Source organism: Triturus cristatus, chromosome 8 (assembly GCF_964204655.1).
Source record: "Triturus cristatus chromosome 8, aTriCri1.1, whole genome shotgun sequence".
NCBI lineage: Eukaryota > Metazoa > Chordata > Amphibia > Caudata > Salamandridae > Triturus > Triturus cristatus.
In genome coordinates, this window is record NC_140591.1 from 1,600,277,008 (window position 1) to 1,600,296,154 (window position 19,147).

Here is a 19,147-nt window from a genome sequence, read left to right on the forward strand (position 1 = left end):
ATCTTAAATTTATTTCACTGTTCTGCAGCAATACCTGAAAGAAACTAAAAAAAAATACCTTTATGTAATTTAAATATATTACTATATTTTTTATGAGCTTTTCAAATCTTATAATACTGTCTACCCCTTTCCTATGAGTGAAAAACACAATAAAACCAACACGAATTAAATCTCTAAGAACAATTCCTGTGTGCACACAGATTCTTGGTGTAATTCTAGGCTGAAAAGGAAATTTGATTTGCAATTTGAAAGCACACTTACTACTGTTTTTTTGCAAGTGATAATTACTGTAACAGTCTGACACATTTTCCTTATAGTTTTCAGAAGCAGAAACCAGCACATGTCCTAACAGCTAGTTGAGACTATGACCATGTGTAACCTGGGTGAGTGACTACACTTCAGCAAAGGTAATGAGCCTTGGTGATGTTGAATGTATTAGCGTTACTGACTCCTATCTGAAACACCACACAGTGCTGATTAGTAAGCATGACTGTGCAGGAGAAGCTGCTGGCTGTGTGCTAAGAGTGTACTTCTGGAGACTGTTTATTGTCAGGTGCAAGAGATATCTGCATTGACGCTTCCACAACTGCCTGATCACTGGATAGATATATGTAAGAGTACATTTGTGGTAAGGATTAATTGGAGTTTTGAACATGTGGGAACTACATGACCCATTGCACGAGTGGAAGGAAAATCTACCATGTTGATTTCAAATGTGTTAGCATTGCCCTCTCATTTGTGACATATTTATTTGGGCTCAATGCTAACCACCAAAGTTCATAAAAACAAGCTTCCCCTTTCCTACAAATGCAATTCTAAAAGACCCAGAGTGACACAAATTAAATCTCTGACAACAATTCCTGTGTGCACACAGACTCATGGTGTGATTCTAGGCAGAAAACAAAATTTGATTGGCAAATTGAAAGCACACTTACTACTGTGGTAGAGCAAGTGATAATTACTCTAACAGTCTGACACATTTTCATTATACTTTTCAGAAGCAGAAAAGAGCACATGTCCAAACAGCTTTTTGAGGCCATGAACATGTGTAACCTGGGTGACTGACTACACTCCAGCAAAGGATATGAGCCTTGGTGATGTTAAATGTATTAGTGTTACTCACTACTATCTGAAACACCACACAGTGCTGATTAGTAAGCATGTCTGTGCAGTAGAAGCTGCTGGCTGTGTGCTAAGAGTGTACTTCTGAAGACTGTTTATTGTCAGGTGCAAGAGACATCTGCATTCATGCTTGCACAACTGCCTGATCACTAGATAGATGTATGTAAGAGTACATGTGTGGTAAGGGTTAATTGGAGTGTTGAACATGTGGGAACTACATGACCCATTGCACGAGTGGAAGGAAAATCTACCATGTTGATTTCAAATATGTTAGCATTTGCCTCTCAATTGTGAGATAGTGATTTCTGCTGAATGCTAACCATCACAGTTCAAGAAAACAAGCTTCCTCTTTCCTACGAATGCAATTCTAAAAGAACCAGAGTAACACAAATTAAATTTCTGACAACAATTCCTGTGTGTACACAGACTCATGGTGTGATTCTAGGCAGAAAATGAAATTTGATTGGCAATTTGAAAGCACACTTACTACTGTTTTTTTTGCAAGTGATAATTACTGTAACAGTCTGACACATTTTCCTTATAGTTTTCAAAAGCAGAAAACAGCACATGTCCTAACAGCTAGTTGAGACTATGACCATGTGTAACCTGGGTGAGTGACTACACTCCAGCAAAGGAAATGAGCCTTGGTGATGTTGAATGTATTAGCGTTACACACTCCTATCTGAAACACCACACAGTGCTGATTAGTAAGCATGACTGAGCAGGAGAAGCTGCTGGCTGTGTGCTAAGAGTGTACTTCTGGAGACTGTTTATTGTCAGGTGCAAGAGATATCTGCATTGACGCTTGCACAACTGCCTGATCACTGGATAGATATATGTAAGAGTACATTTGTGGTAAGGATTAATTGGAGTTTTGAACATGTGGGAACTACATGACCCATTGCACGAGTGGAAGGAAAATCTACCATGTTGATGTCAAATGTGTTAGCATTGCCCTCTCATTTGTGACATATTTATTTGGGCTCAATGCTAACCACAAAAGTTCATAAAAACAAGCTTCCCCTTTCCTATAAATGCAATTCTAAAAGAACCAGAGTGACACAAATTAAATCTCTGACAACAATTCCTGTGTTCACACAGACTCATGGTGTGATTCTAGGCAGAAAACGAAATTTGATTGGCAAATTGAAGGCACACTTACTACTGTGGTAGAGCAAGTGATAAGTACTCTAACAGTCTGACACATTTTCATTATACTTTTCAGAAGCAGAAAAGAGCACTTGTCCAAACAGCTTTTTGAGACCATGAACATGTGTAACCTGGGTGACTAACTACACTCCAGCAAAGGAAATGAGCCTTGGTGATGTTGAATGTATTAGCGTTACTCACTCCTATCTGAAACACCACACAGTGCTGATTAGTAAGCATGTCTGTGCAGGAGAAGCTGCTGGCTGTGTGCTAAGAGTGTACTTCTGAAGACTGTTTATTGTCAGGTGCAAGAGACATCTGCATTCACGCTTGCACAACTGCCTGATCACTAGATAGATGTATGTAAGAGTACATGTGTGTTAAGGGTTAATTGGAGTTTTGAGCATGTGGGAACTACATAACCCATTGCACGAGTGGAAGGAAAATCTACCATGTTGATTTCAAATATGTTAGCATTTGCCTCTCATTTGTGAGATAGTGATTTCTGCTGAATGCTAACCATCACAGTTCAAGAAAACAAGCTCCCCCTTTCCTACGAATGCAATTCTAAAAGAACCAGAGTAACACAAATTAAATCTCTGACATCAATTCCTGTGTGTACACAGACTCATGGTGTGATTCTAGGCAGAAAACGAAATTTGATTGGCAATTTCAAAGCACACTTACTACTGTGGTAGAGCAAGTGATAAGTACTCTAACAGTCTGACACATTTTCATTATAGTTTTCAGAAACAGAAAAGAGCACATGTCCAAACAGCTTTATGAGGCCATGAACATGTGTAACCTGGGTGACTGACTACACTCCAGCAAATGAAATGAGCGTTGGTGATGTTGAATGTATTAGGGTTACTCACTGCTATCTGAAACACCACACAGTGCTGAATAGTAAGCATAACTGTACAGGAGAAACAGCTTGCTCTCTGCTAAGAGTGTGCTTCTGGAGACTGTCTACTGTCAGGTGCAAGAGAGATCTGCATGGATGCTTGCATAACTGCATAAACACTGGAGACATGTATGTAAGACTACATGTGTGGTAAGAGTTTATAGGAGTTTTGAACATATAGGAACTACATGACCCATTGCACGAGTGGAAGGAAAATCTACCATGTTGATTTCAAATATGTTAGCATTTGCCTCTCATTTGTGAGATAGTGATTTCTGCTGAATGCTAACCATCACAGTTCAAGAAAACAAGCTTCCCCTTTCCTACAAATGCAATTCTAAAAGAACCAGAGTGACACAAATTAAATCTCTGACAACAATTCCTGTGTGCACATAGACTCATGGTGTGATTCTAGGCAGAAAACGAAATTTGATTGGCAATTTGAAAGCACACTTACTACTGTGGTAGAGCAAGTGATAATTACTCTAACAGTCTGACACATTTTCATTATAGTTTTCAGAAACTGAAAAGAGCACATGTCCAAACAGCTTTTTGAGACCATGAACATGTGTAACCTGGGTGACTGACTACACTCCAGCAAAGGAAATGAGCCTTGGTGATGTTGAATGTATTAGCGTTACTCACTGCTACCTGAAACACCACACAGTTGTGAATACAGGATAAGCAGCTGGGTGTGTGCTAAGAGTCTGCTTCTGCAGACTGTGTATTTTCAGTTACAAGAGACATATGCATGGATGCTTCCACAACAGCATAAACATTGGAGTGATGTATGTAAAAGTACATGTGTGGCAAGGGTTAGTTGGAGTTTTGTATATGTAGGAACAACCTCACCCATTGCATGATTGGAAGTAAAATCTACTATGTCAATTTCAAATGTGTTAGCATTTGCCTCCCATTTGTGAGATACTGATTTATGCTGAATGCAAACCATCACAGTTCAAAAAAACAAGCTGCCCCTTTCCTACGAATGCCATTCTTACAGAACCAGACCAACACAAATAAAATCTCTGACAACAATTCCTGTGTGCAGACAGACTCATGGTGTGATTCTAGGCACAAAACAGTATTCCTCAGTGATACCAGTACACCTTAACTTATGGTGAAGACACACTCCATAATATTTTACAAGTTCAAGACAGTTAAATATCTCCCAAAACACAAAAAGTAAAACACAACTTTAAAAGAAGAATCACAATTCTATTATTTATATCAAAATTCACCACATACATCCCCTCTCAAACTCATAACTCACCTTTAAAATTAGTTAGTTGAGAAAGAAATGTGGCACTCAAACAGCAGATTATCGGAGCCAGAATCTCTGAGCTGTACATCTCTCTCCTCTCACCAGAACCAGTAAATGGCAATGTTTCCCTCTCTTTTTTCACACATATACGTGTTAACTCCAAATCACAGTGCTTCCCACATTTTTTCAAATGAAATCACACATTTCTATTGGTTGCAAATTTCAACCCTTTTCCAAATGATCCCTTCCCCCAACATGACTTCTACCTGCTAGCATAGCAACAGGTCATGGAACACTGGTGTGAGCAGAGAGGTCAGAAGTTCAGCACACAATGTTTCTAATCCAAAGAGCAAGAGTGCTTGAACTTTCAAACCTAACAGCAAATCCAAATTAATCTTCTGTGGGAACACATTTTTCTGAACCAATACACAACATGCTTGTAAAAATGTAAACATACAGCCTAGTTTTAACTGTAAAATGGTTTGAATCAGCCAATGAGTTCTTTTTATTAAAAAAAAAGTATGTAAGCCTCCATTTTACAACTGTCTTTCTTTTCATATTGCCATTCTACTGAAAGACACCTCCTGAGTGCATCCAGATCTCCTTGGAAGATGTTCACAGTGTGGATTGTAGGTCATAGCTATGTCTTCTGGAGTGAAAAGTATGCAGAAAAAAGAGGTATTGTGAGAGACCTTGCTTTGCCAAATGTACACATTAAATGGATTGGTCAGAGAGGGTTAAAGTGGCACCAATTAATGCCTTTGGTGAAATCCTTTCTACATCTCCAACAGCCTAACCTTATTATTGTGCACTGTGGTGGAAATGACCTAGGCACTTTAACTGGGGTAGGTCTGGAAATGCTTGTTAAGGACACCTTTGTGCAATTGATGTCGCTTTTTCCCCAAACTTCCTTTGTATATTCCAATATATGCCAAAGGCAAAAGTGGAACTGGTCCAACCAATTTTGTCCACAGATTGACAAAGCAAGAAAGCATGTCAATAAATCTATTTCTGCTTTCCTCAGAGACTATGGTATGGGTTCTATATACCACAACAACTTGCGTTACGACATGCAAGGCATTTACAGAGGAGACGGTGTACATTTCACAGATGAAGGCAACAGAGTCTTCCTCTTGAACTTTAGACTCTGCATCGGTACTTACTTGTAGGTACCAAAAAAACACTTCATAAACACAACGGCTCTTTTTAGAGCCCCCTAATATCTAAACACTTAAATGTGATTTTTATTTCTATTTTATTAATGATTTTTCACACTTCTGGGTCCTTCTTGGACCCCCTGACAAACGCTAGGGGGTCTGCAACTCTCTACCTTGAACCCTTTTCACCTTCTCCACCTTTGTTTATCATTGCGAGACACACAAAATGGCAGCCGACACTTCCTGATTTCGACCAACTGGAATGTTTACTGTCATGTAACCACCAATCAGAATTACGCTCGTGCACGGCAGCGTGCACGTACGGTATGCTTTACCGTACGCGCACGGAGCGCGGCTATAGATATGTATATGCTTTTAACTGCAATTTTCTCAGGAACTACTGAACAGATTGACTCCAGACATGCAAAAGGCACATCCCTGACCTGAGGACTACCTCTTTGCCAAATTTCAAGTAATTCTGTTCAGCCGTTCGGGCTGTAGCTTGGACTAAAGGTCCCTATGGAAAATTGCATGGGAAAAATGCATTTTGGAACCCCCCTTTTTTCTCAGCCCCCGCTTGACGAATCCCCCCGAGACTTGCAGGGTACAAGCGGAGCGGAGCGCCCCACCCATTTTGAAAATTTTGCGAGGATTCGTCAATCGGCGCCAAAGTTATTCCAAATAGCATGTTGCGGATTTCCTATGGAAACACGGTCCTAACTATAACTATCTACTGGCGACCGCCAGTAGATAATATATATATATATATTCACTGAAAAAACCATAGGTTTCACACACATTATAGTTAGGAATTAGCATTTAAAAAACCTTGCAAATTCACTGAAAAAACCATAGGTTTCACACAAGTTATAGTTAGCTGTACATTTCACTCGTAAAAAACCAATGAAATTCTCCCGTTATAGTTAGTGCAGGCAACTATAACTCACGCGACCGCAATCCTCTGCTGATGCTAATACTGTATTTAGACACTTATTTGCCCATGTCTTCTTCCATTAAATTTTAGCTATACATATATTACAAATATTTTTTTTTCATAAAGACACATATGTCATCAGCAGAGGATTGCGGTCGCGTGAGTTATAGTTGCCTGCACTAACTATAACGGGAGAATTTCATTGGTTTTTTACGAGTGAAATGTACAGCTAACTATAACTTGTGTGAAACCTATGGTTTTTTCAGTGAATTTGCAAGGTTTTTTAAATGCTAATTCCTAACTATAATGTGTGTGAAACCTATGGTTTTTTCAGTGAATTTGTACGGTTTTTTAAATGCTAAGTTACTTTACGCCATTCGTGGCGTGCGCGCCCAGTTAACGCAGTTCGTTCCGTGCGCGCACGGTGCGCTTCGCGCACCGCGCGCCCACTTTACGCAGTTAGTGCCGTGCACGAACGGTGGTCACGCGGTGCGCTGCGCGCACCGCGTGCCCACGTTACGCGGGATGGGCCATGTACGCACGATGCGCTTCGCGCACCGTGCGCACACGGGGGACATATTATGTGCTTCGTTGTGAAAGGTATTCATTTTTAGTTTCCTTGAGTTATATATGCCATGCTCAAATGGTGCCCTTCGGGCACCATTTGCACACGGGGTGGGGAAAGTGTGGATAATTTTTTTTTTTTTAATAATTTTAACCGTACGCGTACGGTAAGCGTAATCGGCGATTTTTCGAAAAATATTAAAATTGTTTTTTTGGCCTTGGGGGTTGTTGGGGGACACCTATATCGATGCTGGGTGGTTAAGAACTAAATATACTACCCCTTTAGATGTTTTTTGACTTTGTTTATGCTGCCCCCCTCAGAGTGCGAGAGAGAAAATGGCGGCCGCCGCTTCCTGGTTTCGACCGATTCGAATGTTTACTTAGATCGAACAGCCAATCAGAATCGCGCTCGCGCACGTCACCGTACGCGTACGGTAAGCGCACCGTAAGCGCACCGTAAGCTGGCTCAGATATATATATTGATTTAAAGGCTATTTTCTCAGAATCTACTGAACAGATTTACACCAAACCTACAAAAGGCACTTCCTTGACCTGTAGACTACCTCTCTGCCAAATTTCAAGGAACTCTGTTCAGCCGTTCGGGCTGTAGCTGTGTCTAAAGGTCCTATGGAAAAATGCATGGGAAAAACGCGTTTTGGGACCCCCCTTTTATCTCAGCCCCCGCTTGACGAATCCCCCCCGAGACTTTCAGGGTAGGAGCGGAGCGCAGCGCCCCACCTATTTTGAAAATTTCGCGAGGATTCGTCGACCGGCGCCAAAGTTATTCAAAATAGAATGTTGCGGTTTTCCTATGGAAACAGGGTCCTAACTATAACTACCTACTGGCGACCGCCAGTAGGTAATATATATATATATATATATATATATATATATATATATATATATATATATATATATATATATATATACATTTGCATAAGCGACTCCTGGACATGAAATACAGAGTCACGGACCCAAAGTTTCGTGGCTGGAACTTATTTTATTGATAAGCCATATGACGCGTTTCGGGTATACAGCGTACCCTTGATCAATATATATATATTCATATTCCGAACAATAATACATTTACTTTCAAAAGATTGATCCAGCACTCCAAATGTTTCTTCACTCGATTATTTATTTGCAATGTGACGGCATCTACGCGTTTCAGCTGCCACCCGCAACTTTGGTCATGCTAGAGAATCACATTATTTCTGCATTTAAATACACACACTTTTTCGAAAAAAGGGGGAGTTTAACATAGACAGAGGACATTACCCAATGCAAAGTGCGGCACATTGCTGGTTGCTTAGGCTCCATCTTTTAACCTGTTTCCTATCGTGGCACTGTTCGAGCACTATGCATGTACGTCAGATCATGGACTCGCTAGCCCATGAACCTTGTTTGGGTCTACTTTGCACTGTGTGCAACGCGCACTGACATGACATTGGTCTGCAATCGGCAACCACTGCTCTGTATACTTTGCCATCACTGACTCTTTCACCACACCATCCTTTATTGCAATAACTTGTAAAGGGTCCAGCTCTCCCCCCCCATGTGTCTGGCTACTTAGCCACCTTTCAATGCGCAGCGGAAGTCTATTACTTTGCAGTGCTTCCACACTGGCCCAGCATTTCCATTTTGTTAGACGCAGTATTACGATGCTCGAATGTCCACTAGGTATTCATTTTACATTAATTTCACTGTGAGTCACCTACTAGTACTACGATAATTGATATATTATTGTTTTTCGAGCCATATACTTTTTTGCGGTCATTTGACCTATCACGCATGTAACAGTGGAGTATATTCTTTCGAGCTATTGTACTGATGGTCGCTTTTACATTACGTCATTGTGTATTTACTTTGCATTTGCCTTTCACTATGTTTATCATTGTTGACCTTTCCAAGATGGCGGACGCCTTCTTTCTCTCAGTCCTATTTTGACTCCACTGCCCTCCTAGTTGTGTCATGTGTATACATTTGCATCCAGTTTTCCATTACACGGTTCCATGTGAGCAAGGCTGCGGACGCAGTCGAAACGCGTTATGGAATAAACCTGATCACTACTACAACTTGGATGTGTCGTTTACTTACCTGAGAGCGCACGTATTTTTGTACTTTGACGATAGTATTGCCGGTTGCTTCGCCGGCGTGTACGCCACTTTCCAAGGGTGCCAGCTGTCCGGAAGAAGCGTTTGCGGATTTTGGATATATATATATATATATATATATATATATATATATATATATATATATATATATATATATATATATACATTTGCATAAGCGACTCCTGGACATGAAATACAGAGTCACGGACCCAAAGTTTCGTGGCTGGAACTTATTTTATTGATAAGCCATATGACGCGTTTCGGGTATACAGCGTACCCTTGATCAATATATATATATTCATATTCCGAACAATAATACATTTACTTTCAAAAGATTGATCCAGCACTCCAAATGTTTCTTCACTCGATTATTTATTTGCAATGTGACGGCATCTACGCGTTTCAGCTGCCACCCGCAACTTTGGTCATGCTAGAGAATCACATTTACGGTGCAAATTGTGTTTTCGGACCTGACATATAGCGCTTACCCCCACATAAAAGATAATAAGCACCGCTGTTGGGAGCGGACTCACTTAGCTCTCTGGACACACTTTAGAACGGCGTCCGCCATCTTGGGTGAGGCAGGGACTCCTCGTGGTGACACTCGGCCAGCGCACTAGTTTCGCAGACCGGACTCCACGCCCTACTTAAGGTGAGCTTCGAGGTTCGCTCTGCCTTGAACTAAGGCACTCGTACCACGCTCCAGGAGGACTTTGACGCGCTCACACGACACTTGTCAGCGTTCTCGCGCTTTTAAAACTTTAGGTGGTATTTCTGGCAGCGCTTAGCGCTTTTTAATATTATTCCGTATTTACGGTGCAAATTGTGTTTTCGGACCTGACATATAGCGCTTACCCCCACATAAAAGATAATAAGCACCGCTGTTGGGAGCGGACTCACTTAGCTCTCTGGACACACTTTAGAACGGCGTCCGCCATCTTGGGTGAGGCAGGGACTCCTCGTGGTGACACTCGGCCAGCGCACTAGTTTCGCAGACCGGACTCCACGCCCTACTTAAAGCTCGCTATGACGATGCGCAGCGGAGATGCGCAGCGGAGTCGCCGGACCCACGCCGGAGTCCAGCCAGAGTCCTGCCCGTCTGGGCTCGTCCGGGCTCAGACGGGCTTAGGGCATGGTACTATGTCAAATTCTCCACTATTGCGTATCATCTATTCACGAGATGAGTTACTTGCATTACGCATTAATCCCCCGGAAAAGTACCCTGTTACCAACTTGGGTGCGCGGATACTCCCCCCACGAGGATTGGACGCATTGCTTCATCCTCCTCCTGATACAAGTACTTTACTATGGGGCATGCTTAATTGCAGGTCACTTCCGTGTCATGCCGTAGAAATTAACATTCTTATTCAAGAGCACGAACTAGACATCTTGTTTCTGTCGGAAACGTGGATTACTTCTAGTTCTGATGCGGACATTGTACTTGCCCTCCCTCCAAGTTACCTTATCGGTCATTTGGATAGACCTGAGGGACGAGGGGGTGGACTTGCCGTTATCTATCATGATAACCTTAATTGCAGGGTCTGGAGGGGCTTGGTGGCAGATTGTGAGAGTTGCCACTTTTCCATACAGGTATCACCAACGGTTACATTGGCTGGCCTGCTGATTTACCGACCCCCGGGTAAGGTCGGCAACTTCGTAAGCTCTGTGATGGAAACGGTCACCCTCTTGGCAACATCCACATCTTCCTTCATTGTGCTAGGGGACCTGAACCTGCACTTTGAGGACACTGCGGATATGATCGCGGCAGACCTCAAAGGAGATCTATCTGCTTGTGAGCTCCGGTTAGTCAACACAGGAGCCACCCACGTGAAGGGCCATTTGCTGGATCCGGTATTTTCGAACATCCCTCGGCTGAGGGCCAGACCAGCTCTTCCGCTCCCATGGTCAGATCACTCCTTAGTTTCAATGGAATGGCAAATCAATCTGCCCTCTAAACCGACATTTCAAGAGGTGGTGGTGGACCGTATATGGTCCAGACTACCGATGGGTGACTGGACTCAGGCCCTGGCAAATTCACAACCCGTAGCTGAGGCAGACCCGATTCAAGGAGATGCTGACCTCAACCGATGGTTGACTGCCTCGCTTGATGGCTTCATACCGGTGAAAACCCTACAGAAGAGGGAGAAACGAGTGGGTTCTGCCCCCTGGTTCACGGCTGAGCTCCGCCTGCTTAAGAAAGGATGTAAGAAACTGGAAAGGGCCTGGAGGAAGAAATTTGATGCGGCCAGGCGTAAGGACTACTGGACAGCGATGAGAGCCTATAAAGCGGCCCTCCGCCTGGCAAAAGCACAATTTTTTGAGGAGCGAATACAACTTGCCTCAAACTCCTCCAGGGAGACCTTTAAGGTGGTGCAAGAACTGCTAAAAGTTCCTGAGCCAGCAGTCACCCATGACCCTGAGAGGTGTAAGGAGTTGGCCAATTTTTTCCACACTAAAATAGTAAAAATACTAGACTCTTTACCCCAGGTTGCTATATTTCATGGGATTCAAGAAGAACCCCTCCCTGTGGGGATAAAAGAGTGTCCTTTCTCCCTTGACATGTTCGGCCCAGTTTCAGAAAGTGAAACATTAAAAGCTATAGTTTCCATAAAAAGCGGTTCCCCCATGGACCCTGTCCCTTTTAAAATCCTAAAACAAGCGGCATTCGCTGTGGTTGGGCCCATTACGAACTTGATCAACGCCTCCTTCTCTCGTGGTCTGGTGCCACCCACCTGGAAAAAAGCCGTGGTCAAGGCTCTTCTAAAAAAATCTAACCTTGACGCAGCTGAGCTGGCCAATTTTAGGCCCATTTCTCTGTTGCCAGGTCTCAGCAAAATTGCTGAGAAACTTGCTAACCATCGACTGTCCAACTTTCTTGAGTCAAATGGTCTGCTCCGAGACTCGCAGACCGGCTTCCGTCCCGGCCATGGCACCGACACGGCCCTCCTGGCGGTCGTTGAGGAATCGAGGCGCATCTTAGATTCGGGAGGATCAGTGGCAGTGATCCTCCTGGATCTGAGTGCGGCATTCGACACCGTTGACCATCAGGTGTTGACCCAACGGCTGTCAAAGGTGGGTGTGGCAGGTGTCGCCCTGAAATGGCTCTGCTCATTTCTGGAAGACCGTTCCTATCAGGTCTGGGAAGGAAGCAACAAGTCTCCATCTATTTCTCTCCAGTGGGGGGTGCCGCAGGGCTCGTCCTTGAGCCCGACATTATTTAATGTCTATATGGCCCCCCTGGAGGATGTGGTGACCCCTTATAACATCAAAATCATCAGCTATGCTGATGATACTCAGCTTGTGGTCGCCCTCCCTCAACTGGTGGAGAACCCTGACTTGTTGTACTCATGTCTGGCGGACGTCCACACCTGGATGAGCAGTTCAGCCCTGAAGCTGAACGGCTCTAAAACAGAGATCATGCTGCTTGGAAACAAAGCGCCACCACTGTCACCTTCATGTTGGCCAAGCTGTATGGGTGACTTTCCAACCATGAAAGAGGAGATCAAGAGCTTAGGAGTCTGGCTGGAGCAAGATCTTTCCCTTAGAACTCACGCCAAAAGAACTGCGGGAGTCTGTTTTGCCCTGCTGCGGGCTGCGCGGAAAATTCTTCCGCTTCTTCCTTTTCCATCAAGGAAGTTGTTGATTCAGGGTTTGATAACATCTCGCCTTGATTACAGCAACAGTCTGTTTCTGGGCGCCCCTGAATCGACTTTTAACAAGCTTCAGCAGGTGCAAAACGCGGCAGCTAGACTCCTTATGGGTATCCCCCGAACAGAATCCGCCAGACCCGCTCTCAAGGCACTGCACTGGTTACCGGTGCGGGAGAGAGTACAGTTCAAGGCACTGTCCATCGCCCATAAAACATTCCAGGGCGGCGGGCCTCCTCTTTTAGGGAGCTTGGTAGTACCTTATAAAGCGAATAGAGCACTGAGGTCTGACCAGAGGTGTCTGCTCCAGGTCCCGAGAGTAAAAAGATCACGCACGGGAGGGAGGCGATTCTCTGTGCATACAGCAATGCTCTGGAACTCCCTCCCATTAAAACTCCGAGCTGAGACCTGTACCCTGCGTTTTCGCAGAGGCTTGAAAACACATCTGTTTCCCCTGTGAGTCGCTATCTTTATTCCATGGTCCCACGGTTGATGCACTGTTCATAGCACCGGGATGCCCCAGGGTAGCTGTGCGCTATATAAGTTTTAATAATAATAATAATAATAATTATTATTTCTGCATTTAAATACACACACTTTTTCGAAAAAAGGGGGAGTTTAACATAGACAGAGGACATTACCCAATGCAAAGTGCGGCACATTGCTGGTTGCTTAGGCTCCATCTTTAAATATACAATGTTGCACAATGCATTCCTTACACTCCAATGCATTCACATTAAAGCTCCTTACTTAACCACTTATACAGACCGATTTCATTTTTAATTATTGAAAGGTATGGGTAATCCAAAGATAGGGCGATAATAAATAGGGCAAATTAAAACAAATGCATAAATAGATATAAACTGAAAAATTCCCAATTTCCATAAAGTGCACTAGTGATTTCAATTTGAACTAAATATTGCACATATTGTATAAATTCCTCAGTAACTTATCACCTCTAACTAATATATTTACTCTAACAGTCTTAGTTAGAATCAGGAGTAAAAAAACATGTATTGCATCTAAAAGGAAAGGTCCTGATTCTTTATAAAGTGCATTAGTGCTTGTAATTTTCCATCTGCATATTTACACCCAGTTCTCCTAGGTGTAACCTACAAATTTTGACTCTTTTACCTAAAGCGCTAGTGCTGATTATTTAATAAATATTTTGTTTTATACTTTTATATGAAGTGCTAGTTCTTATTCTTATTTCCAATGTAAAGTGCTAAACCTTATAAAGTGCTAATTCGTATGTCCTCTACCAAAATTAAAAACAATGAATTCTAATTTGACTCTTGAGTGTGCAGATCCTACAGCTTATTTAGTATAGACATATGAACAAATCCTTGTCCACATGCAATCCATGGAGCTCTTTGCTATCTAGTTCCAGGGTAAAATAGGTTTCTAGTTTCCTTAATTCCTTTTCTCTGTTGCCACCCCTCCTTCTTTTAGGCACTTCCGCAAAACAGCTATAATGCATCAATGCTAGGTCGCTTTGGTGCTCCTTTTCAAAGTGCCTGGCCACAGGTTAGCTACAATCCTTATTACTTATTGCTCTCCTGTGCTGGAGGATCCTATTATGGTCTGGTAGTGTTGTGCTGCTACATATTTTCTCTCACAGGGGCACTTTAAAATATATACTACAAAGCTTGATTTGCAGGTTAAAAATCCTCTTATTTTTATGATCTTATTAAAATCCATTTTAAAATTAGAAAGATTTTGCCCATGCTGACAGACTTTGCATTGTAAACATTTTTAAAACCTTCTTTCTGCTGCAGTCAGGTTTGATATCCAGTATTCTCACAATATTCACTTTTCACTATGTAATCTTTCAATGATTTGGATTTTTTGTATGGTATTTCTGGGTACTTCTTTACTTCAGGTTCTATTATAGGATCACCTCTAATTAGGTCCAATGCTTTTTTTTTTAAATATGCCTCACTTCCTTGAGTTTAGTGTTGTATGTTGTTATAAACCTATGTACACTCCCTCCCTGTTTCTGTTTTTTCTTTTTAGCTGTTTTGGAGGGTTTAAATAACATTTTCTCTCTAGTTAACGTTTTAGCTTGATAACCCCTCTGTAAAAACTGAATCCTCATCTCCTTTTTCACAGCTTCATAGTGTTCAACTGTATTACACGTTCTTCTTGCCCTAAAAGATTATCCGAAAGGAATACTATTATTGAGAGGTGTTGGATGCTAGCTACCCATATGAAGTATTGTGTTTCTAGCCCTTGGTTTCCTGAAAGCCGTGGTTTCCAACCTCTACCCTCTCACTAATACTCTTATATCTAAAAAGACTACAGAGATTCTACTCTACTGGTCTACATCCGTTTCCCTGCCTTGCCACAGCACGGAAACATCATCAATGAACCTTAGCCAAATTAGAACTTTCTCTGACCAATGGTCCAGCTCTGGTCCCCTGAGCATCCGCTCCTCCCACCAGCCAAGATGTAAATTGGCATAGCTTTGGGCAAAGCAGGTGCCCATGGCAGTCCCTTGTTCTTGCTGTAATATTTCATTGCCAAACATACATTTATTCTTAGTCAGGCACCATTCCATCATCTAAAGTAACATTGTATTGTGTCTCAAAAACCTTATTGGATTTGTTTAAAAAAATATTCTATAGCCCTCAAACCATCTGCATGTCTTATACTGGTATAAAGGGTTGAGATATCTAAAGTCACCAATACCATACTGTTATCCCATTTCACATCATTGAAAGGAAACCTGTAGAATCTCTTATGTAAGAGGGGAGTCTTTTTACAATAGGACTTAAAAATAAATCAATATATTTGGAAACATTTTCGAATAAGCTGCTATATGATGCAATTATTGGTCTCCCTGGTGGATTACACATGTCTTCATGAACCTTTGGTATCATATAAAACATAGGAGTCACTGGATTTTCTTGTTTCACAAATCTATATTCGTCCCAGATAAGTAGTTCTTGTTCTTTCCATTCTTGAGGTTCGTTGAAAAAAAGATCTTTCACTTTCTCATAATATGTTGGTGTGATTCTCTTGTAGCAATCTGTATTATTCAATAGATGTAATGCTTCCTTTTTTATATAGATCTCTTCCCCAAAGGACAGTGTTTCGTCTTTATATATCAATAAGATAAAATCTAACAAAAAATCATTAAACTATTTAAAAATCGTTAAACTTCAATTTCCCACTCCGGTGACTGCAACAGTAGCGAACGTGTTGGATAGCAGATGGCTGAAAATTATTATTCCCACTCCAGTGGGTGCAACAGTAGGGAAAGTGTTGGCTAGCGGAGGGGTAAAAATTACTATTCCCACTCCAATAAGTGTAACAGTAGGGAAAGTGTTGGATAGTTTAGGGGTAAAACATACTATTCCCACTCCAGTGAGTGCAACAGTAGGGAAAGTGTTGGATAGGGAAGGGATAAAATTCTGTATTCCATCTCCAGTCAGTGCATCGATAGGGAAAGTGTTGGATGGTGGAGGGGTAAAAATTAATATTCCCACTCCAGTCAGTGCAACATTAGGGAAAGTGTTGGATAGCGAAGAGGTAAAAATTACTATTCACACTCCAGTGAGTGCAACAGTAGGGAAAGTGCTGAATAGCAAAACGGTAACATTTACTATTCCCACTCCAATGAGTGCAACATTAGGGAAAGTGTTGGATAGCAGAGGGGTAAACATTACTATTCCCACTCCAGTGAGTACAACAGTAGGGAAAGTGTTCAATTGCAGACATGTAAGAATTCATATTCTCACTCCAGTCAGTTAAAAAGTAAAAACAAACAAAATATTAAGGAACAACAAATATATTTAAATACAAAATAAATAAAAAATATACACATATGTTAAAAATTAAAATAAACTTTTTAAAAAACATGTAATATTGTTAAATACATATGACACATACCTACAAATATTGTATTCAATAAAATAAATAATAATTTTAGTAGTAAATATTTATAATTAGAAATTATTTAGAAACAAAAAATTAATTATTACATAAATGGATTTTTTATTTCCAACCCCATAACATCATACAATTCACAACCCACATCTAAATTAAAAAAACATGTAATTCCATAATTAACATAATTAATTAACAGTTGAAAAATTATTATTAATGAAAAAACTAATTAAAACTCATAACAAATAATTAACTCCCCACACTTTACCCCTATAATCTCCACAAACCACAGCTAAAATTAAACTATTAAAATATGAAACTAATATTATTTAACAACTAATTATAAAGTAAAAATAATTTACTCCCCACGCTTTACCCCTAAAGAAAGTAAAACTCACACACAAAAAATATAAACAATCACCCTAATTAAATATCAATTAATTATTCAACATTAATGATCAACTAATTATTAATTAGATATAAATTACTTCCCAATCTTTACCCCTATAAACCTCACAACTCAAACGTAAAATTAATTAAAAAATGTCAATTTTTATTTTTCAATTAACTTAATAATTAATATTAATTAACAACAAATTATTAATTAATTATACATAAATTACTCCCCACCCTTTACCTCTATAAACCCCACAACCCACACCTAAAATTAATTACACAATTTCCATTATGAATTTACAATCAAATACGTAATATAAATTAACAATATAATAGTTAATTAAACATTAATTACTTCCCACCCATTACCCCTATAAACCTGACAACCCGCACCTAACATTGTTTACACAATTTCCATAATTATTTTAAATCAATTAATTAATATTAATTAACAACTAATTATTAATTGATCAAAAATAAGTTACTTCCCACACTTTACCCCTATATACCCCACAATCCACACCTAAAACAAGTTACACAATTACCATAATTAATTACCATTAAATTAATATTAAATAATAGCCAATTAATAATTAATTACAAATAAATTACATTCCACAATTAACACTACAAAATCTAAATTAAATAAATATTGATAAATAAAAAAAAAATAATAATTTATTATAATTAAATTACTTCCCACAACCCGCTACAGAACTACAAAATGCAAAATGTAATTAAAATAAAATTGATAACTAATAAAAAGGTAACACATCTATTAAAAAACATAAACAGTACTTATCCAAAACAATAAATCACATACATTTAAAATATATACTAAAATACATAACACTAATTAAAATATCGATATTTTAAACAACTATATTTTATCAAACCATATTATTGACTTCTATATTTTAAAAAACTATATTTCTTACCTTAAATTTGATATTTTTGACCATGATATTCTTGCTGTTGATATTTCCCACTGACGATATTTCGAACTCGATATTCCTGTACTTCAATAATTCCAAAATATCTGCACACTCTCTGGCATTCCTGTTTGGCAGAGCTCTCTCCACCCTATAGCTCCTCCCTGGGTGAGCCACTAATCACTTCATCAAAGCAGCTTGGCTGACTCCTGTTAACTCTGCCCAATCAGGGAAGAGTGAAGGAAGGCTGAATTTTAGCTTACGGATAAGAAAGTATGATAACTTCTTTTCTGTACAATTTAGGAAACATTCAGCAATGGCTGGATTTATTAATATCATTCCCCTAAATCCTTGAATGATATCTTTCTTAAATTCCTAGCGATAGTTATGCGTTTATAAACTATTGCTCTGTTATTGTATGGGGCTAGGTATCCACAATGGGGAAAATGAAATGTGCAATTTCTCCATCACAAGTGCATATAAAACATCTTTTATAAAGGCCCTGCTTATAGTTACATTACCCCCCATCCCTTGGACACCTAGGGGAGACTTTAGGGTTCCTGAATATGCAAAACTAGTGTAGATCACTTCACAGTGCTCCTAGCACCAAAGTCGAGTTTGGAAACATTTTACATTTAAAAGCAGTGCTGCAACACAGGGCTGTGTTTAAAATGACCTCAGGCTCTCAGCTGTGCTCAAATCCAAGTGCAGAAAGGGCAGCCATGACCTATTATATACTAGGGTCTTATAGGTAGTTTTGATCCCCATGCTCTATAATCTATTAGAGACTTATAGGATAGTTCATGCCGATTGTAAGTGTACCCTAATCCATAGTGTACCCTAATGCATGTATGTTTTATCACTGTGGGGCCGATTCTGATTCCGGACGCAAAACGAACCGACCGACACGGACCCGGACCGTATACCGACCGACACGGACCAGCGCCGTACGACCCGTGCTGTACGATGCAACGCATGTGAATTACAACCGACACGTACGGAATACAAGCCGTACGACCGAGCCGTAGGGAAAATAGTGATCCAGCCGGAAAACCAACGTGAATTTCACCGAC